The 23,914-nt window shown below is 41.1% G+C and overlaps 1 non-coding gene across 1 annotated transcript; it reads right to left on the bottom strand.

Annotated features, from left to right (window-relative positions):
• Positions 1-15,465: 15,465 nt before the first annotated feature.
• Positions 15,466-15,538, bottom strand: TRNAY-AUA (transfer RNA tyrosine (anticodon AUA)). Its single transcript has one exon. It is a non-coding gene; the product is annotated as a tRNA-Tyr (tRNA).
• Positions 15,539-23,914: the final 8,376 nt, after the last annotated feature.

Genomic DNA, 23,914 nt, shown 5'->3' with positions numbered 1-23,914 from the left:
TTGAACCGTGGTGTTGGAGAAGACTCTTAAGAGTCCATTGGACTGCAAGGAGATCCAACCAGTCCATCCTAAAGGAGATCAGTCCTGGGTGTTCATTGGAAGGACTGATGTTGAAGCTGATTTCCAATACTTTGGCCACCTGATGCAAAGATCTGACTCATTGGCAAAGACCCTGATGCTGGGAAAGATTGAGGACAGGAGGAGAAGGGGATGGAAGATGGTTGGATGGCATCAATGCCTCAGTGGACATGAGTTTGGGTAGGCTCTGGGAGTTGGTGATGGACTGGGAGGCCTGGTGTGGTGTGGTTCATGGGGTTGCAAAGAGTCGGATAGGACTGAGTGACTGAACTGAACTGAAATACAGATTATGCCACTCCATCAGAATCATGACTGTATGTACCAAAGTGTTCCCAAATTTGAAAACTTTCTGTTGAGGATATAATCATCTCTGAGGTCCAGAACAAGTCCTGTTTTCTCCATAAAAAATTCTCTATTGTTTATGGTCTGTGTTGACCTCTCTTCTCTAAGCTTCTTTGACCTTTAGGTCTTTCCATGCGACTCATCCCCAGACGTGTGTATTCCCTTATGTAGCCTTCATCGTTCTATGTTTGCTGCTCTCGTCTCTCAGCACAGAGTTTGTTTCTTCAGGAACATGCTTTGTATAACTGCTACGTATCTTACACCTACTATATACATGGATTTCAATTAAAACTGTCAAATAATTGTTTCTTTCCTAATCTTCCTTCATTTACCTTTTGATTAAATATATGCTAATTGAAAGCCTAACAGTTCTATCTATTTTCAAAGTGGATCATTGTCGTGCTAAATTAGATCAGCTGGCTTTATATGCACTGCAAGCTGTTTAAGTACACCAAGGCACAGATGTTCATAAGGTTCAAAATTCACAGCACCTTTATATGCTGTATTGGGGCAATCTCTGTCAATGATGGATAGGTTGTACACCTTCCAAAAAACAAAGAAAAATTTATTGAATGATGATGAAATACGTTGTATTTTGACAGTGGAATAAACCATTTTAAAATATAATTGCAAAAGACAGACTTACATGCCAACTGTAAATGTTTAACATATCATGGCCTGCCCTTGGTGTCTTTTTTGATGTTAAATAGGATTAGCCAGGCAGATTTCTTGGTATTCTGATTATAATGCAGAGGCAACCAAGTATTTGTTAAAAGCTGTTATCAGGGAATCCCAGTGCTTTCAGTCTTCTAGTTTGCAAGAATTTGGAGTTTTCTACAAAAGAGTAACCCAGGTACAGGAGCAACCAAAACACCCGAATTGGAAATGATTCATGTGATTAGGAAAATTCAGTGTACAGTTTTACCAAGGATAATGATCACTTTGAAAATGAATAACAAAATTTACTAAACATCATTGAATACTTAAATGAATTTCAAAAAAGTTGTTTTTAAAAAAAAAGAATTGCAGAATTTTATCCAAAGTGACATTGAGAAAACTCTTGAAATTCTTGAAGTAGAGTTGTTGCTGTTGTTCACTCTGTCATGTCTGACTCTTTGTGACCCCATTGACTACAGCACACCAGGCTTCCCTGTCCTTCACTATCTCCCAGAGTTTGCTCAAATTCATGTCTATTGAGTAGATCACTCCATCCAATCAACTCATCCTCTGTTGCCCCCCTTCTCCTCCTGCCCTCAATCTTTCCCAGCATCAGAGTCTTTTCCAGTGAAAAGGTGGCCAAAATATTGGAGCTTCAGCCTCAGCATCAGTCCTTCCAATGAAGTGTTGATTTCCTTTAGGATTGACTTGTTTGACCTCCTTGCTATCCAAGGGAGTCTCAAGAGTCTTCTCCAACACCACAGTTCAAAAGCATCAATTCTTTGGTGCTCAGCCTTCTTTATGGTCCAACTCTCACATCCATACATAACTACTGGAAAAACCATAGCTCTGACTATATGGACCTTTGTTGGCAAAGTAATGTTTCTGCTTTTTAATACACTAAGTTTGTTGTAGCTTTTCTTCCAAGGAGCAAGCATCTTTTAATTTCATGGCTGCAGTCACCATCTGCAGTGATTTTGGAGCCCAAGAAAATAAAGTCTGTCACTGTTTCCATTTTTTCCCCATCTATTTGACATGAAGTGATGGGACCGGATGCCTTGATCTTCATTTTTTGAATAATGAGTTTTAAACCAGCTTTTTCACTCTCTTCTTTCACCTTCATCAAGAGGCTCTTTAGTTCCTCTTTGCTTTCTGCCCTTAGGGTGGTGTCATCTGCACATCTGAGGTTATTGATATTTCTCCTGGCAGTCTGACATAATAAAACATAACCTTTTGCATGTAATATACAATATAAATATATTCTTAAAGTCTCTGGATGAATTAGTTGTCAGACAACCTCCAGAGCTGAATCCTCTCTAATTGTTATTACAGTGCATGCGTGCTTGCTCAGTCAGTCATGTCCGACTCTTTGTGACCCCATGGATTGTAGTCTGCCAGTCTCCTCTGTCTATGGAGTTTTCCAAGCAAGAATACTGAAGTGGGTTGCCATTTCCTCCTCCAGGGGATCTTCTCAACCCAAGGATCAAACTCCCACGTCTCCTGTGTCTCCTGCATTGGATACAGAAGACAAATTCTTTACCACTGAGGCACTTGAGACTACAATAGATCTCTAGTCCTGTTACTACAATAGATTTGTTTACAATAATTTTTCACCATTTTGTGTTGAAGGACAATTTCAAGTGTAGTGACATGCAAGATACTTTTATAAAAAAAGCTTTTAATCATTTTATTGAAAACAATGTGTTTTATCGTGGAGCAAGGCCATTAATTATATATTTGAGAACAGACAGGAAGATGTGGCTGTGCAAGGACACTCCTCAATAGTTCTAAGCACGCAAATCTCTGAATAAAGCATTTGTTAATTGGCCCTGAAGGGTTAGATTTTACCCATTATGATAATAAGATTGTGTCCTCAAAGAATCACTTGTGAGCAGCTAGCAATGGAAGTTTAAAATCAGTGCCTCAGTTGTGTGTACGTGATTTTCCATTCTCCTGCCTTCTCTGTAGAACATTCAAAGCAGCTCATGGAGATGAAGATGTGGTCCACCACACTGAAGTTAATAGGCACTCCTGAGACTTATCTTCAACTTTTTACAAGAGAATGTGATCACCTCAGGAGACATCCCATTTCTTTTCTAACGTTACCTCTTGCAGAGCCATGTTTGATTAACACTTAAGATGATTGGGATCTTCTCTTTCTCTATTTTATATTTTCTCACACAAAACACTTCCATCCTCCAGGCTGAACATCATCTGGGGAAGATACTCAACAGTTGTCCTGAGTCATTGACAGCACTATGGTGGGTTTGGATAAACATTAAAGTGATCTCATTGTCATAGTGGTGATATGACCTCACCATCTTCACAGTTTAGGTGAATCTCCAAAAAATGATGATGTCATTTAGCATTGTGAATGAAGAAAGTGAAGGGTGAAGAGAAGAAAGGGCCATTAGAGGCATCTTTCTGGACAAGAATGGTCATGTGGCCAAGGAAACCTGCAATGGCTCAACTCCCACAAAACCACACACTCCAGACACTCATTCTCCTGCTGGGTATTGCTCACAATTCCAGAGTCCTGAGAGAGACAGAGACAGAGAAACAGAGAAAGACCCAGAGGCACAGAGAGACACACAGAGAGAGAAGACAGAGACACACACAGAGAGAGTGATTAGCTGTATTACAAGGATTTGTCACATTCACTCACAGATGATATTTTTTTTAATATAAACATAAAAGGAGCAGAATTAGCAAACTGGGATCACACACACACACACACGGACACACACACACGTACACACACACACACACAGAATTTTGAAAAATGTGAAACATCCTGTATATGTAAGGTATTTTCAGTTGTATATTTTTCTACCCCCACTGTATTTCTCCTGCCTTCCCCATCTCCTTCAAGTTGGTGAGGCTGAGAAGTTCCCCATCACGTCCCCATCCATACGCCCACCCCTAGCACCAGGCTGGCCCTACCCCTCACCCAGTACATCAGTAATCTCCTTTCACTTCTCCATTTAGCCACACACTCCAAACTGGGTGTGTGTGTGTGGCCCAGACAATTTTGCTGGGCTTCTAGTGATTCCTTACTCTCAAGCTGGTGGAGGAAAGAGGGCAGTAAGGCCCAGGCCTCAGGCCATACCCTTGCATTCAGGGGCCCTTTATTTGGCCCCCTCCTGTCTGGGCCTGTATCATTGCAGGACTGACCTTGAGTCTAGTTTGTGCTCTGTTGTAAAGCCTGGATTCATCCTCCAAGCCCAGGCACTCCTCTTGTTCTTGGGATAGGAGCTATGCCCCGACCCCTTTCTTGGGATGACAGCCCTAATACTCTTGCCTGGCTTTGTAAGGCCTTGGGACCCAGGAGGAGGGCACGCTTCTGTCCCTAGGATCGTGCTGATGTGCCCTTCAGGCTCCCTTCAGGAATGAAGCACTGATCTTCCCAGGTGCTTGGAGGTCCCCTGTCAGAGAACTCTCAGCTGTGAGCCCAATGGGGGACCCTCCTCAGCTGGCAAGGGCCTCGTGACTCCGCCTGGGCTGCACTCAACCGGTGGTGGCTGGAGACATCTTTGAACAGTTATCCTAGCTTTAGACTTCCTCAACAAGTTATCCCAGTCTGTGGCCTTCTGCTGTTGCACTGCCCCCTCTTCCCAGTCTTATCCCCTGCCCTTCACTCCCTCAAGTGTGGATCTCAAGATACTCCTTAACCGACGCTCTGCAGGCCAATCTCCTCTGCTCAGAGTCCTGGGAAATCCAAGCCCCATAACCCAATTTCTGGACCTCCAGGGCTTTGGCAACGGTGACCTCTGCTTATCTGGTGTTGAGTATTCAGAGTCACCTGGATTCTCACTGGCCACACTCCTTCCAAGTGTTTCCTGAAGTAAGACCAAGTTCTGCTGCTTTACATATTTGGAAGAAGGTAAGTTTATTGACTTTCACTTTTCACTTTCATGCATTGGAGAAGGAAATGCAACCCACTCCAGTGTTCTTGCCTGGAGAATCCCAGGGATGGCGGAGCCTGGTGGGCTGCTGTCTGACAGAGTTGGACATGACTGAAGCAACTTAGCAGCAGCAGCAGCAAGTTTATGAAGGTTTCATGTATAAGTTGAAGGATGCTTTCTCCCTGAATGAAGAAGCATAAATTATTATGTTTTCTATGTCTGAGAGACCTGATGCTGCATTACAGCAATTTTCTCTCTGTTATTTTGTCCCAGTTTTCTTCCCGTTATACTTAGAATCTATTGAGTTTTCTGGAGAGAAACATGACCCACCTCCACCAACTTTTAACCATTCTTGCTCAGCCTGGCTGCTCTGGTTAATAAGCAGACTCTGAGTTTAGAAGATGCAAGATAAAATGCCATATGGAGAGAGAGAATAAAGTAGATTGCCAACAGTGAAACTGTACTGACAACAATTTTATCTTTTCTCTGATGATCCAGAAGTCACCCTGAAATCTGGAAGAATTATGAGCATCTTTTATGGAAATTCCAGTTAACAGAGATTTGGAGGTGCTGAAATATTGGTAAACTCTGTTGTAATGCCAGAGAAAAAGTGAACATCTAGACCCCAAATGGAGAAGGCAATGGTACCCTACTCCAGTACTCCTGCCTGGAAAATCCCATGAATGGAGGAGCCTGGAAGGCTGCAGTCCATGGGGTCGCTGAGGGTCGGACATGACTGAGCGACTTCACTTTCAGTTTTCACTTTCATGCATTGGAGAAGGAAATGGCAACCCACTCCAGTGTTCTTGCCTGGAGAATCCCAGGGATGGGGGAGCCTGGTGGGCTGCTGTCTGTGGGGTCACACAAAGTCGGACATGACTGAAGTGACTTAGAAGTAGCAGCAGCAGCAGCAGACCCCAAATAGCCAAAACAATCCTGAGGAAAAAAACTAAGCTAGAAGCATTATCCTCACTGATTTCAAACTATATTACAAAGCTGTAAGTAATCAAAACAGCATGGTATTAGCATAAAAAACAAACATATAGACCAATGGAACGGAATTGAGAGCTCAGAAATAACCCTAGGCCTATATGGTCAATTAATTTACCACAAAACAGCCAAGAATATACAATGGGGCAAGAGCTGTCACTTTAATATATAGTGCTGAGAAAACTGTATTGCTACATGCAAATGAATGAAACTATACCCACATCTTATACGGTACACAAAATCTAACCCCAAATGGATTAAAGACTTGAACATAAGACTTGACACCATAAAATTCTAGAAGAAAGCATAGGTGGTAAGTTCCTTGGAGTCAGTCTTGGTGATGAGTTTTTGGATTTAACAGCAAAAGCAAAGGCAACTAACTAATGGAAAAACAAGCAACAGGACTATATCAAACTGAAAAACTTCTGCACAGCAAAGGAATCCATCAACAAGATTAAAAGGCAGCCTATGGAATGGGAGAAGATATTTGCAAATCTTATATCTGATAAGGAGTTAATATCCAAAATTTATTTAAAAAAAAAAACTCATACAACTTAATAGCAAAAAAAAAAAAAAACCAAAAAACCACACTTAATTAAAAAACAAGCCAAGGATCTGAAAAGACATTTTCCCAAAGAAAACATATAGAGAGCAAACAGACACATGAAAAGATGCTCAATCATCATGGAAATGCAAATTAAAACAATAATGAGACACCATTTCACACCTATTAGAAATGTTGTTATAAAAAAAGATGAGAAATAACAAGGAACCCTTGTGTACAGTTGTGGGAAAGTAAAACTGGTGAAACCACCATGGAAAACAGTACAGTTTCCTCAACAAACTAAAAATAGATCTATCACATGATCCAGCAATTCTACTTTCAGGTACTTAACCAAAGAAATGAAAACACTAACTCAAAAAGACATATGCACCTCTATGTTTATGTAATATTATTTACAATTGCCAAGATATGGAAATAATCTAAGTGTCCATTGATGGATGACTGGATAAAAAATTGTGCTATACAATGGAATATTCAGTTCAGTTCAGTTCAGTTGCTCAGTCGTGTCCAACTCTTTGCCACCCCATGAATCGCAGCACGCCAGGCCTCCCTGTCCATCACCAACTCCCGGAGTCCGCTCAGACTCACGTCCATTGAGTCAGTGATGCCATCCAGCCATCTCATCCTCTGTCATCCCCTTCTCCTCCTGCCCCCAATCCCTCCCAGCATCAGAGTCTTTTCCAATGAGTCAACTCTTTGTATGAGAATGCAATTTGCCACACCATGGATGAATCTTGAAGGTATTATAAGTGAAATAAGTCAGAGAAAGAAAACTACTGTATGATCTTAAGCATATGCGGAATCTAAAAAACATAAACAAAAAATAGGCAGAACTGGGGGGTGGGCAAAATAGGTAAAGGAGGTCAAAAGTTACAAATTTCCAGTTTTAAAATAAACAAAATATGTATAATTTAAAGCATAGTGACTGTAGTTAATAATACTGTGTTGCATACTTGGAAGTTGCTAAAAGAGTACATTTTAAAAGTTCTCATCATAAGAAAAACAAATTTTGTAACTATCTTCTAACTGTTTGTAAACCTAAAATTAATAAAGTGTTATAACTCAATTACATTAAAAAAAAAGAAGAAGATGAACATCGGATACCTTAATATTATTGTCTTTGTGTTTAACTTGAGCTATTGAATTGACATTGAGAACCACACACTTTTGCCTAAATTTACCTATTTGAGAGGCCATGAGGTGCAGAATATTGTCACCATGCTTATTTAACTTGAATGCAGAGTACATCATGAGAAACGCTGGGCTGGAAGAAGCACAAGCTGGAATCAAGATTGCTGGGAAAAATATCAATAACCTCAGATATGCAGATGACACCATCCTTATGGCAGAAAGTGAAGAGGAACTAAAAAGCCTCCTGATGAAAGTGAAAGAGGAGAGTGAAAACGTTGGCTTGAAGCTCAACATTCAGAAAACTAAGATCATGGCATCTGGTACCATCTCTTCATGGCAAATAGATGGGGAAACAGTGGAAACAGTGTCAGACTTTGTTTTTTGGGGCTCCAAAATCACTGCAGATGGTGATTGCAGCCATGAAATTAAAAGACGCTTACTCTTTGGAAGGAAAGTTATGACCAACCAAGATAGCATATTGAAAAGCAGAGACATTATGTTGCCAACAAAGGTCCGTCTAGTCAAGGCTATAGTTTTTCCAGTGGTCATGTATGGATGTGAGAGTTGGACTGTGAAGAAAGCTGAGCGCTGAAGAATTGATGCTTTTGAACTGTGGTGTTGGAGAAGGCTCTTGAGAGTCCCATGGACTGCAAGCAGATCCAACCAATCCATTCTAAAGGAGATCAATCCTGGGTGTTCTTTGGAAGGAATGATGCTAAGGCTGAGACTCCAATACTTTGGCTACCTCATGCAAAGAGTTGACTCATTGGAAAAGACCCTGATGCTGGGAGGGATTGGGGGCAGGAGGAGAAGGGGACAACAGAGGATGAGATGGCTGGATGGCATCACCGACTCAACGGACGTGAGTTTGAGTGAACTTTGGGAGTTGGTGATGGACAGGGAGGCCTGGCGTGCTGCAGTTCATGGGGTCGCAAAGAGTCGGACACGACTGAGTGACTAAACTGAACTGAACTGAGGTGCAGAGAAATTGGTTAACTCAATGAATGGTTACAGTTTTACCAAAAACTTTGTGAATCTGGGTAAGCCACTTTCCTTCTTTAGACTTCTGTTGTCACTGTGGTTAAAAGAGGGGGGTGGGTTAGATATTGCTGTGGACTGCATATTCATGATTCCCCCACTAGCAAATTCGTATGTTGAACTCTACTGTCCAATGTGATGATATTAGAAGCTGACTAGGTTATAAGTGGGAGCTGATTAGGTTATGAATGGGATTAATGCCCTTATAAAAGAGACCTGAGGACATCCCTGGCAGTTCTTTTCATCACGGGGAATGGAATGCAAAAGTAGGAAGTTAAGAGATACCTGGAGTAACTGGCAAGTTTGGCCTTGAAGTACAAAATGAAGCAGGGCAAAGGCTAACAGAGTTTTGCCAAGAGAATGCACTGGTCTTCCAGTGCAAACACCCTCTTCCAATAGCACAAGAGATGACCCTACACATGGACATCACCTGATGGTCAATACTGAAATCAGATGGATTATATTCTTTGCAGCCAAAGATGGAGAAGCTCTATACAGTCAACAAAAACAAGACTGGGAGCTGACTCTGGATCAGATCAAGAACTTCTTATTGCAAAATTCAGACTTTAATTGAAGAAGGTAGGGAAAACCACTAGACCATTTGGGTATGACCTAAATCAAATCCCTTATGATAATACAGTGGAAGTGACAAATAAATTCAAGGGATTAAATCTGATAGACAGAGTGCCTGATGAACCATAGATAGAGGTTCATAACACTGTACAGGAGGTGGTGATCAAAAACATCCCCAAGAAAAAGAAGTGCAAAAAGGCAAAATGGTTGCCAGAGGAGGCCTTACAAACAGCTATGAAAAGAAGAGAAGCAAAAGGCAAAGGAGAAAAGGAAAAATATATCTATCTGAATGCAAAGTTCCAAAGAATAACAAGGAGAGATAAGAAAGCCTTCCTAAGTGAACAATGCAAAGAAATAGAGGAATGGGGAAGATTAGAGATCTCTGGAAGAAAATTAGAGATACCAAGGCAACATTTCATGCAAAGATGGGCACAATAAAGGAAGAAACAGTATGGACCTAACCAAAGCAGAAGATATTTCTTAATATCTTCTGTCAAGAATACACAGAAGAACTATACAAAAAAGATCTTCACGACTCAGATAACCATGATGGTGTGATCAGGCACCTAGAGCCAGACATTTTTGAGTGTGAAGTCAAGTGGCCCTTAGGAAGCATCACTATAAACAAAGCTAGTAGAGGTGATGGAGTCCCAGCTGAGCTATTTCCAATCCTAAAAGATGATGCTGTCAAAGTGCTGCACTCAACATGCCAGCAAATTTGGAAAACTCAGTGGTGGCCACAGGACTGGGAAAGGTCAATTTTCATTCCAATCCCAAAGAAGGGCAGTGCTAAAGAATGTTCAAACTACCACACAACTGCACGCATTTCAAATGCTTGAAAGTAGTGCTGAAAGTTCTCCAAGCCAGGTTTCAACAGTACATGAACCAAGAACTCCCGCATGTTCAAGATGGATTTAGAAAAGGCAGAGGAACCGAAGATCAAATTGCCAACATCTGTTGTATTATAGAAAAGGCAAGAGAATTCCAGAAAAACATCTACTTTTGCTTCATTGACTATGCTAAAGCCTTTGACTATGTGGATCACAACAAACTGTGGAAAATTCTTCAAGAGATGGAAATACGAAACCACCTTACCTGCCTCCTGTGAAACCTGCCTGCAGGTCAAGCAGTAACAGAACATGAAACAGACTGGTTCCAAATCAGCAAAGGAGTATGTCAAGGCTGTATATTGTCACCCTGCTTATTCAACTTACATGCAGAATACATCACACAAAATGCCAGGCTGGATGAAGCACAAGCTGGAATCAAGATTAAGAGAGAAATATCAATAATCTCAGATACACAGATGACACCACCCTAATGGCAGAAAGCAAAGAGGAACTAAAGAGCCTCTTGATGAAGGTGAAAGAAGAGAGTGAAAAAGCTGGCTTAAAGCGCAACATTCAAAAAACAAAGATCATGGCCTCCAGTCCCTTCACTTCATGGCAAATAGATGGGGAACAATGGAAACAATGGCAGACTTTATTTTCTTGGGCTCCAAAATCACTGTGGAGGGTACTGCAGCCATGAAATTAAAAGATGCTTGCTCCTTGGAAGAAAAGCTATAACAAACAGCAGCGTATTAAAAAGCAGAGACGTTACTTTGCCAACAAAGGTCCATCTAGTCAAAGCTATGGTTTTTCCAGTAGTCATGTATGGGTGTGAGAGTTGGACCATAAAGAAGCCTGAGCACCAAAGAATTGATGCTTTTGAACTGTGGTGTTGGAGAAGACTCTTGAGAATCCCTTGGACAGCAAGGAGATCCAACCGGTCGATCACAAAGGAAATCAATCCTGAATATTCATAGGAAGGACTGATGCTGAAGCTGAAACTCCAATACTTTGGCTACTTGATGCGAAAAGCCGACTCATTAGAAAAGACCCTGATGCTGGGAAAGATTGAAGGCAGGAAGAGAAGGGGACGACAGAGGATGAGATGGTTGGATGGCATCACTGACTCAATGGACATGAGTTTGAGCAAGCTCTGGGAGATGGTGAAGGAGAGGGAAGCCTGGCGTGCTGCAGTCCATGGGGTTGCAAAGTGTAGGACGTGACTGAGTGACTGAACAACAGCAACAACAACTGGTGGTGCAGAGGATAAGAGTCTGCCTGCCAATGCAGGGGACATGAGTTTAAACCGTGGTCTGGGAGGATCCCATATACCATGGAGCAGCTAAAGCACATGAGCTGAATGAAGCCACTGAGCCTCTGTGTTCCAACTACTGAAGTCGGTGAGCCTAGAGCCTGTCCTCTGCTGCAAGAGAAGTCACCATAGTGAGAAGCCTGTGCATCGCATCAAAGACCAAGAGCAACCACAAATAAATAAAATAATTTAAAAAAATAAAGTAAATAGAAACAAGTAAAATCAAAAGAGAGAGGGAGGTCCTAGAGAGATGCCTTTCCCTGCCATGTGAGGATACTGCAAGAAGTTAGCAGTCTGCAGCCTGTAAGTGGGCACTTACGGGCACCCTGATCTTGGATTTCTAGTCTATAGAACTGTGAGAGATAAATTTTTGTTGTTTATACTCAGTCTATGGCATATTTTGTAGAGAAGCCTGGACAGTCTAAGACAGGTGTCAAGCTCTCTGACTATGATTTCTTATGTGTGTGTGCTCTTTTGCTTCAGTTGTGTCCGATTCTTTGTGATAGCCTACCAGGCTTCTCTGTTCAAGGGATTCTCCAGGCAAGAATACTGGAGTGCGTTGCTGTGCCATTCTCCAGGGGATCTTCCCTACTCCAAGATCAAACCTGGGAGGTAGGTGCTAAACTGTTGTCCCCATTTTTTGAAGGAGAAAACTGAGATGTAGGGGACTTCAGTAGCTTGTGTTCACATGGAATGGAGTTGAGATTTAAAATGAAGCCTCTAACTGCAGAGACCATCTGTGGTCATAACGATGTATACAACTCCCACTAAAAGATAGTGAGGTTTTATTTTCTTGATTTTCTCTTCCTTCTTGGGAGTTTGAAACACCATTTAATGAGGGCAGAACAGGTAAACACAAATACTCCAAAGGGAAACACTGTGAATAGGTTGGTGGCTTTCTCCTCATTCAGGGAAGACGCCGGTCAACAGGTGAACTGTGAATCTACAACAGACAATAAGCTATAACACAGAGGTGGAGGCTTGGAGGCCCTTTACACCAACCACACACAGTCCATGGGGTCGCAAAGAATCAGACATGACTGAGTGACTAATGCTTTCAATTTTTCATAAGGTTGATGTGAGTTTAAAAAATGTGTATAGCCTGGTGCTTGACACACAGTACAGCTCGGTGAATATAAACTTTATTTTTATTATTCGATCTGCAATATCATGACCATCACATAAAATTATGAGGGGTTGGATGATTACTATTATAGAGAAAAAATTATAATAAAAATAATACAATTACAGACAATTGTTTAGTCTTAGATAGTAGCTAAAATCATTAGCCTATCTCTCATGTAATCTTTATGACCGTGGGAGGGATGAAGACCTAGCATTGACTTTAATATAAAGGTCTGGAGAAGGAATAACAATCAAATAGACAACAGTTTGAGCTTAAAATTTATTCCTCAGCAAAAATAGAACAGTACAGATTTCTCACATACTCTACGTTCTGAGGAGAGAAAAAATAACTCACAGAGAGAAAAGGATAAAAATGTGTGGGAGTGTTTCAAATTGGGCTAGGAAAGAAGAGTCTCCTGGTTGCTCCTTTCAAGTTAGATTGAAATGAGTCTTTTCCCTACCCAAGAAATGAAAGCATGATTTGCAGTGTATGTTTAATTTTTGCTAAAAATATGTAACTAAGAGAAAGCCAAAGAAATATTTTCATTTAAGAGAAGCCAATTTTGCTGTTGTTTTCTGTGTGGGTGGCTGTGTTTTTATTCTTGCCAATCAATAACCAAAATTCAAAGTCTTGATACACATTCCCACTAAATGACTATAACCTGTCTGGTCTTTAGGGAGTTCAATGTTGAAAGCAGCAGATTTCCCAGGATAAATCTTTCTCTAGTCGAGATGTGTATTCCCTGATGTACAACCAAGAAGTTATTTCCAGTGTTCTATCAGTGTTTAGTTCTGCTTGAATTTAAGCCCCGTTCCTTTTGTGGGTCTCATGTGAAGATAAACCAGAGCAGTTGACATGTTCTTTGCATATTCGTATCTGACCCAGTTAGCACCTACAACTGTATTTGCTCTATGGAGAATTCAAAGACATAACCTTGCCTGCCCCCTGCTTGTCTCTCTTCATTTGGATCTGCATGGTATTTTTAGGTAATTAATTAATTAATTAATTTTTGGCTCCTCTGGGTCTTCATTGCTGTGCTCAGTCTTTCTCTAGTTGCAGTGAGTTGTGGTGCGTGGGCTTCTCATTGCAGTGGCTTCTCTCTCTCTTTTTCTATTGAAAATCTGACTTTTAAAAGAATTTTATTTATTTGCTTATTGTTGGCTGCACTGGGTCTTCTTTGCTGCACAGGCTTTCCCTAGTTGCAGTCAGCAGGAGCTACTCTCTAGCTGCAGTATGTGGACTTCTCATTGAGGTGGTGTTTCTTGCTGTGGAGCGTTGGCTCTGGGGGGTGGACTTAGTAGCCGTGGCACTTGGGCACAGGATCAGTAGTTGTGGTGTACGAGCTCCGTTGCTCCACAGCATGTGGGATCCTGACCGATCAGGGATTACACTCGTGTCCCCTGCATTGACAGGCAGATTCTCAACCACTGGACCAGCAGAGAAGTCCTGCAAAGTGTTTTTAAAAATTTTAAACATTTATTGCCAATGTTAAACAAAAAAAGGGATATTTCTCATAAAAGTCTGTGATGCAACTTCTCATATATAATCAGTAAATTAAGAAAGATGGAACCCATGTTCTTTCATGGCAACAATTAGGGATCTTTATAGGGGTTCTTTGCCCAGACGGAGCTGTTATCTAACTTACTATGGACATCTGTTTTCTCCAACTCTTGATGCTTCACATGTGTTTGTTAAGTAGAGAAGGATCAGTGATTGGCAGGATTAATTTAAATTTGCATATTTTTATTGGAGTATCCAGTTTATTCTTAAATTTACGATGGTCCAAGTATTTGCAGGACCTTTACATTATCTATTTACTCTATCTAAATTAAGCAACCTGGTTATTTATAAGCTAAAGGTTTAATTAAATAACCTAAATATTTACATTACTTAAATTCCCGGAGAAGAAAATAAATGCTAAAATGTTAGATTGGGGGAAAAGCCTTGAATGCAAAGTTCCAGCAATGACAGATTGTGACAGTGGTTTGGCCAAGTCCTCTGAAGGGAACCAGGGCCTTGACTGAAGTGAACTGTTCATGGAAAACACACACAGTTTTATGGTATCAAGTAGATTTAAAATTACTATAAAGACTCCAGACTACTCTGAATTCCATTCCCCCTGGATCAGCCATTTCTCATTTTCAATTTGTTTACTACTTCTGTCTTACTTGCCTTGCTTCACTGTGCTTAATGAAATTATTCTGGAGCCTCTCCTGATTTCAAATTAGAACCAGACAAAATTAACCTCCAAAAACAGAACTGCTATGGTCTGGTTTCTGTGAAATGACTTAATGCTGAGTGAAGTTATATGAACTAGAAATTTGAGACTCTGTTAAAAGATTGAGCTGCCACCACTTCATGTACCACATACATGTATCACTTCATGTGTACATGTATTAGGGGAATTCAAAGACAATGATTGGTCACATTCCTCGGTAACTGCATTGTAGTGGAGAAACCAGAAGAAAAGAAATTGGCTACCAATACCTGCCGAGGGTGTACAAACAGGAGATGAAGGGCAGAGTTGTAACTCAGTGACAATGAAGCTGGGGCCATCTTCAATCAACTTTGGCAACTCTTTATTAAGGTGCACTGAGCTCATAACTGGTAACCTCTTCCCAATATCCACTTGGTAACTCTAGGATGGGATGGTAGGGCAAGAAGTGGGGGCGGGGGGGTGGGGGGGTGGGCAACAAATGAAGAATTGTCCAAGGATCCCAGAGGGGCTTTACTGACTGTCTTGTGGGCTGTGGAGAGCTGTATGATGGTGGTACCACTTTTAACTATTGACATTGAAGTCGCTCAGTCGTGTCTGACTCTTTGCAACCTCATGGACAGTAGCCTACCCGGCTCCTTTGTCCATGGGATTTTCCTGGCAAGAATACTGGAGTGGGTTGCCATTTCCATCTCCAGGAGATTTTCCTGACCCAGGGATCAAACCCGGGTCTCCTGCTTTATAGGCAGACGCTTTACCATCTGAGCCACCAGGGAAGTACTTTTAACTATTAGGTCATGGAATTAATGATGGCTTGCTTTGAAAGAAACTATAGTTAGCTATCACTGGCCACGCCCCATCTCTCAGCTGTACCACTTTGGCACATGCCACCTGCTGGCCCTGATGTCTCTTTGCCTGCTTTCTCTGTCTGTGCCATAGAGTAGGACAAGAGAGCCTGGGATGAACACATGCAGCCCTCCCAGCAGCTTTAAGTAACGATAGATAGGAATGGTGTAGAAATACCCTGGCAGAAGGAGATACCCTCGAAGCACATTTTCTGAAGTTTCCCAGCAGGATCAAGCTTCTGTTGCCCATGGTGGTAACTGACTTGAGATCACACCCTTTATTAGCCTCTTCCCTTCCCAGTTTCACTTCTCCACTCCCTGGCTTTTGTTTTTGGCCTTTCTAGGATGGAATGAGAGAGCAAACATTAACAGGTAAATCCCAAATAGATCACTTGCGCTTGATCTTTGTCTCAGGGACTGCTTCTGGGGGAACCCAAACCAATATAGCTTCTATTTTTCAAAAGTTTCTCCTTTGTCTGTGGGATAATACCATGAATGCCTGGGCTGCCATATGTCTGTGTGCATTCATTAATTCACTGACTCATTTTCTCTTTTCAAAAAGCATCAATGGAATGCCTATTTGATGCAAAATTGCTGAGCCAGGTGCTAAAAAGACAGTAGTGAATAGTCATAAGTCTTCTCCCCTAAAGCAGCCTGTCCCAAAGAAACAAGTTATGTGCTACAAGTGTAATTTAAATTTCTTAGAGGCCACACTGGAAAAAAAAAGAAAGAAAGAGAGAAGCTCAATATAGCAAAATACTGTCATTTCAATGTGTTCCCAGTCTTTGAAATCTAGTGTTTGTTTTGTATTGGCAGCCTCTCTCAGTTTGAACTGGCCACAGTTCAAGTGCTATGTAGACACATGTGGCTAAAGGCTCCTGCCATAGAAAACAGCTCAGTTCCTGAGGTTTATGGTTAGTGAGCAGGAAAGAGGGGCAGGTCACTTAAGAGGCAATCACACGATAGGAGGTTGGTTACCTGAGTTGGTGGTCCCCCAACTTAGTGTGTATCTGAATTGCCCAGAGAGCTAATACAGGACATAGAGTCTAAGGCTCATAGGAGACACCTGGGACTAAGCAGCCTCCCCAAGTTCTCCAGGGGACTGGATACACAGCGAAGCTTGACAACCTCTGCCCTACCTCACCCTTAACCAATCTCCTCACTCTCAGTTCTTTGTGAAAATGTGCATGGATGGATGCTAAGTCGCTTCACTCGTGTCCAACTCTTTGTGACCCGATGGACTGACTGTAGCCCACCAGGCTCCTCTATCCATGGGATTCTCCAAGCAAGAATCCTGGAGTGGGTTGCCGTGCCCTCCTCCAGGGGTTCTTCCCAACCCAGGGATCAAACCTGTCTCTTGTGTCTCCTGCATTGAGAGGTGGGTTCTTTGTACTAGCACCATCTGGGAAACCCTTGTATAAGTGTAGAGGAGGAGAAATCATTTCCCCTCAACCCTCCCAAGTTCTTGGCTGAGTTCCCCCTGTAAAAAAAGACAGGTTAATGAGAGAAAAACAAGTGAAAGTCTGTTAGTGTGTATACCTGACATATACATGGGAGATACCCAGGAAAACTGAGTAGAACTCCCTCAAATGGCCCAAGCCACCACTTTAAATATATCTTCAGTTAAAGACAAAAGGGTGGGTGGGGCAGAAGGGGAGCCAGTTATGGGAGGGTACCCGGAAAACCCCACTAAAGGAGGACAAGGTTGTTATGTAGATTTAAGTGGTACCTTCTCCACTGATAAGTTTCTTGTGATTTACAGTCATCCTGTTCCTCCTGGTCTAGAGAGGGAGACACCACCATGGATGGAGAGTTCCCTTAAGAAAATAAATGCTCCTTGCTGCTGCTGCTGCTAAGTCGTGTCAGTCGTGTCCGACTCTGTGCGACCCCATAGATGGCAGCCTACCAGGCTTCTCTGTCCCTGGGATTCTCCAGGCAAGAACACTGGAGTAGGTTGCCATTTCCTTCTCCAATGCATGAAAGTGAAAAGTGAAAGTGAAGTTGCTCAGTCGTGTCCGACCCTTCATGATCCCATGGACTGCAGCCTACCAGGTTCCTCCGTCCATGGGATTTTCCAGGCAAGAGTACTGGAGTGGGTCACCAGTGCCTTCTCCATAGTAAATGGTAATTTCTACTGTTTTCAGATCTCCCATGCCTGCAGTTTCTCAAAATAATTCTTATGCCAAGGATGCATATGCATATTTAGGGGTGGTATACTGTGCTACTCTGCATAAGACTTGCTCTCAAATTCGTTTGTACCTTGGATGCACTTCGGAAGTATTAAAAAATACTGAAGCCTTGGTTTCATTCCAGAAATTCTAATTTGAAGGTCAGGATTGAGACCTATCCATCAAGGTATTAAAAGTCTCCCCAAGTGATTATAATGCATAGCCAAGTTTGAAAATCAAGGACCTAAGGTATGGTGTGTAACAGACAGCACTTACTTCAGGGGTCCAGTTTTGTAAAGATATTACCTATATGTATGTGTGTCCACAAGGAAGGATCTTGAAGGACATGTACAAACATGCCATTCCAAAAATGCAAGCGTGATTATAAAGATGTTCTTTGTAATTTTTCTGTGCTGGGTGTGCACAACATTTGAAATGGAAGCGAATGAAATGAAACCCAATGAAGAACACTATATAAGAGGTGGATCTAGATATATTTGGGCTTTATTTTTGGTTTGGGTTCTGCTCTTTGGCAATACTTTCCTAAGTGTTTAACTTGATCTTGATTTGAATGGGTTGAATGCTTCCCATCTTTGCCCCCTGGAAGGATGGATGGCCCTGGAAGGTTGGCTCTGGCAGCCTCATAGAGATGTCTGGAGAGCGTCAAAGGTGGCAGAGAAACCAGTTAGGAAGCTGGTGTTAGCCTTTTCAGGACTGGGTCAGATTTGTGAGCATGCTTTCCTACACTGTTTCTGGATCCCTGGTCAAGAGGGCTTTGCAGTTGGGTTTCTGAAGTCTCCTTGGCACTTGGGAATTAGCATGAGGCTTCATGCTGGGTTGGGCTGTCAGGGATGAAAACAACTCTGAAATGTCAGGCTTTGGTTTCAGATATAAACCTGCTTGCATTTAAATTAAATATTGAATGAATTTAAGGCTATAAACATTGATCTTCTCTGAGAACAGTTGCATTTAAGTCTGAGTGATCAAATTCAGAGGTGCTAAATTTTGTGTGTTTGCATACATAATCCCTGGTGTTCAAGATTGATCGGAGTGCATTCACTCGGGTGCAACCATATATTTTTGCAATGAAGTCTGGTCTTCTCTTTCAGCCACTGTGTAATGTCTTCAGTGTTTCAGTTTATTCATGGAAATCACATTAAAATATTCTAAGTTCAATTTAAAAATTGCAGTACAATTAAGCTTAAACTGTTGCTAACTTTTAAAAAGTCATCTATACGGTGGTTTGATCTCTGACAGAAATGAATTGAAACCAAAAAGAAAGAACACTGTTTTGATTATTCAGTTCTTGTGTCTTCCTTGGTTTTCATGTCCACGTTCATGTATTTTGCTTTGTCTTTCTTTCCCAGTAAACTCAACCCAAAGTGACAGACTGCTCTACAGTAGTCAGATGCTGAATTTCTTTTAGCACAGTGCAAAATGGTCTCATTCTTTCAAAATAGGCTTTTGCTTTGGAATATAACATGATGAGGGAAATGCATGTAGCCCACATCCTTCCTTGAGCCTCTTGCAAGGTCCAGACCATCTGAGGAGCTGGGGGTGGGCGGGTCGTTAGGAGGTGATTTGCCTGATTTGGGCTATAACCAGCCTGCTTTTGTTGCAGGGGTGGGTGAGAAGGATTTGGGTGAGTTTGGGGAGACACACACAAAGGAAATCAGTCCCAAATATTCATTGGAAGGACTGATGCTGAAGCTGAAGCTCCAATATTTTGGCTACCTGATGTGAAGAACCAATTCATTCGAAAAGACCCTGATGCTGGGAAAGACTGAAGGCAGGAGGAGAACGGGACGACAGAGGATGAGATGGTTGGATGGCATCACTGACTTGATGGACATGAGTTTGAGCAAGCCCCAGGAGTTGGTGATGAACAGGGAAGCCTGGCATGCTACAGTCCATGGGGTCACAAAGAGTCAGACACAACTGAGCAACTGAACTGAACTGGGGAGAGACAGGGGTGGGAGACAGATGCTCTGGTGCTTGTCCTCTCTCTACCTTGCTGGCCTTGGGGAGTCCTTGGTGAGAGACTCAGCTCCCTCCAGCTCCTACTGACAAAATATGACCCTGAGTCAGTGATACTTTCTCCTCAGTCTTTTAGGGACTACATCACCAGGCTATCATTGAGACCTGGTGCCACTGGGAGCATCCAGAGAAAGCCAGAACATGGACTTGGGCCATCCTGTGGTGGGCGCTGAAAGCAGGGCTCAGTGTAGCTGAGGGCAGAGAGCATCAAAGAAGAGACCAGGAGAGAGGAAAAATGTGGGGGTGCCCCGCTTGAAGAATGTAGCTGATATGGGAGCCCAGATAAGACTCTAGCCAGGGGCACCCAGACTTAACCTGTGACACTTTTCAGTGTTCTAGAAGATGTCAGTTCAAGGGTCAGAGAAATATGGGCTTTCCCTATTACTATGACTCCATGTATACTCATCTCCTGTATTAAAGGCAAACAGAATGAAAACACTTTTATTCAGGAGTAATGGCTTATATTAGCAACAGAAATGCTTCCTGAGCTACGTGGGAAGGTCAGGGGTGACAGGCTACAACATCCAGTCTTGGGTTTCTAGAAAGATTCCTAGAAATCTTGCACTGGAGCATAACAATAAACAAGCAGTGTTTGGATTTTCACAGAGGATATGCCCTCGGCCAACAGTCATCCGCAGAAAATCTTCAGAAACACACGTGATGCCGAAAGAGGTGTTGCTTTGGGAGTACCTTGTAATCAGTTCCAAACTCTTACCAAACAGCAACACAGTCTATAATTTCTATGTAAACTCAGCTCATTGTTTGCACCGTGTTATGTTTCTTTGCTGAGGATGTGTTATCCATCAAAAAACAACAGTTTTGGCTATTCAAACTAGGCAGTCACCTGAAGTTGCTGGAGGGAATGGTTGCTTTGTTCAGCAGGGGTGGTCTGTTTGGTGAGACAACCAGGAGACCCAGGGTCAGGAAGCCTGGGGTCCTGACATTACTCATTGTGCAAGCCTGGACTTCCTGTCTTATAAAATGAGAGCCTAAATGTATGTTTTATTCAGTAACTATTTGCTGGGTAGCAGATTTGTGTCACATACTTCCACAGACCTTTCTCAACCCAATCATCACCACTTCATTTCTGATTTCCAAGGTTCACTTCAGTCCTAAGAATTTAATGTGCCTGGGAACTTGAGTTTCGAATTCTCTGAGAAACTTACTTGGTATGTAAAAGAAATGGAAACATCTCAGTTATTTTTCCTGATTTTAACTTGTCAGTTATAAATATTCACACAACACAGAAATCTATAAAATAAAAACCACTTGGAAGCATCCCTGTCAGCAATAACCACAGTCCATATTTTGGGGTAGCCCTGTCTAGACCTGCTTCTGTGGAGCCTCATACACATTTATTTTTCCTAGGGTATTTTTAGACATCTTCCAAATCCCCATGTGTTTTTCTCCCTCACTTCATGTTATGTGGATATCTTTCCACATCAATGTGAAAACTTTTCATGTCAAAAAATATAGATCTACATCATCATTTTCAATGGCTTCAAAACACTCCATCATATGGTTAAATCATAATCTATGTATTGTTGATAGACACTGAGGTTGATTCCACTTATTGTATGAAAACAAAAAAAAGATGAATGTCACTGTATATCCATCTTTGTGAATATATATCTTCATTTCTCTATTTTTCCCCCTTAGATGAATTCCTAGAACTGGAAATTCTAATTCAAAAGATGCTTAGTGAGCCTGTACCAATTTACATTCTTGCCACAGTGTATAAGAATGCCCGTTTCTCTAAACTCTAGCTACATTGTCATTGGTTGTCCTTTAAAATTTTTACCAAATGCCAGACAAAAGATGGTAACTTTTTTTTTATTCCTTTGATTATTAGCAAAGTTGAATATCCTTTTTCTGTGTTTATTGATTATTTTATTATTTTCTTTTGTAAATTGTCTCTCTATAACTTTCCTTCATTCTTTTATAGGAAAATATTTTCTTATTGCTTTGTAAAGACTCTTTCTATATTAAGAATACTCTATAAGTGCTAACACAGACCACATACTTTTATTCTCAAATTACTCTTATTTTAAATTAAAGCTCAATTCATTCATTAGTATCTAATATATAAATGGAAAACTTGAGGTATGTTAAGTAAATTGCTAGATGAAGGTCAAACCTTATTTTATATAATAATTTACTTCCAAATTTTACTTTTTTCTTAAATTTCACTCCCACTCGTTGTACATAAGCCTTTCTGAGTCCCCAACTCCCACTTCAGTTCCCCAAAAGTGAGGCTATTAAGATACTGAGTGATTAGAGGATTTGAACATTTTGAAAGAGAAGTAGGTGGTGACGGCACGTTATTGAAACTTGAAAGAAAGCCAGTGTGATATAATTTCACACTGAGAGTTGATCACTATGGCAACAAAGAACAAATTTTGAAAAATAAGGTTCAATATAATAGAATTAGGGGAGAAAATTTATTAAAATAAAAGGACTGTTTATCTTTTGTTTTTTTCTCAACCTGTTTATCATGTGCACGAAAACTCTACATGAGCACCCAAAAACATATTTCTGCTTTCAAAAGCAAACAGATTTTAATTATGTTTACATTATATGAAGTCACAAGAAGGTAATATTGTTCTTGTTTCTAATAATAGTGACAGTATCTCTTTGGAGTCTTTTATTTGAGAAGAAATAGGGGAATTTACAATACACACATGGGCTTCCTTAGTGGCTCAGTGGTAAAGAATCTTCCTGCCAGTGCAGGAGACAAGAGTTTGACTCCTGGGTTGGGAATATCCTCTGGAGAAAGAAATGGCAACCTACTCCAGCATTCTTGCCTGGAAATTTTCATGACAGAGGAGCCTGGCAGGCTATAGTCCATGGGGCTGCAGAAGATTCAGATGTGATTTAGCAACTAAACAACAACAACAACAAAATAAACATAGCTTTGAATTCTCTCCTTTTTTTTTTAACTCAGTACTTCCACCCACCCATTCATTCATCCAATAAATACTTACTGAGCCACTGTTAACTGAAAATACAGTACTGAGGAAATTCAAACCTGGTCTCTATCCTCAGGAAGCTTACATTCTGTAGGAGATATTGTACCACATTCTTTGAAACATGAATTCAATAGTACCTAATATTCCAGTGTATGTATACATGATAACTTAATTATACTATTGTTTTACATTCAGACTGATTTGAATTGTTATTATAATAGATGATTAAATGATGAGCAAACCTGTATATTAATATGAGTTGCTGATTATATCCTTAGGATTGCTTCCTAGAAAGGGAATTACTAGCTAAAAATACCTAAATGTCTCTCTTTAAAAAATAAAAAAAATTTATAAATGATAAAAATCACAGTTTTCCCAGTGAAAAGATTATCTTAACTGTAACATTATTTCTAGAAACACAGCATGGTTAGAATAGGGCAATAAATTACTTTTTAAAATTAGTATCTCCTGAAGTAGGTGTGGAGTGTTGAATTTTGCTTTAGAAACCAAACTGAAGTTTAATAAAATATAAAAATTCAATCAGCTCAGTTCAGTCACTCAATTGTTTCCAACTCTTTGTGACCCCATGGACCGCAGCATGCCAGGCTTTCCTGTCCATCACCAACTCCCGGAGCCTGCTCAGACTGATGTCCATCAAGCCAGTGATGCCATCCAACCATCTCACCCTCTGTCATCCCTTTCTCCTCCTGCCTTCAATCTTTCCTAGCATCAGGGTCTTTTGTACTGAGTCGGTTCTTCACATCAGGTGGCCAAAGTATTGGAGCTTCAGCTTCAGCATCAGTCCTTCCAATGAATATTCAAGACTGATTTCCTTTAGGATTGACTAGTTTGATCTCCTTGCAGTCCAAGTCCAAAATTCATTATTATTATTTGTTTCATAGAGGCTTTGTAGAGAAGGTCATCTTTTGATCAGAAAGAAAAGAGATGCCATATCTATGCATTAAGGGAAAAACATGATCCAGTTTAGATATTAATCTCCTTCTTTAGGAGATAAGTCCTTGTAGTCAACAGGCAAATTAGGAACATCAGAGTCCAGTGGTCTAAGCAATCAGTCAAGAGTTAATTGTCTTACTGGTCTGTCATCACTCATGACCATAACTCCCCATGACAAG

Source organism: Bos taurus, chromosome 8 (genome assembly GCF_002263795.3).
Source record: "Bos taurus isolate L1 Dominette 01449 registration number 42190680 breed Hereford chromosome 8, ARS-UCD2.0, whole genome shotgun sequence".
NCBI classification, from domain to species: domain Eukaryota; kingdom Metazoa; phylum Chordata; class Mammalia; order Artiodactyla; family Bovidae; genus Bos; species Bos taurus.
Note: the sequence above shows the minus strand (reverse complement) of the source record. Positions and strands in the feature narration are given on the sequence as shown.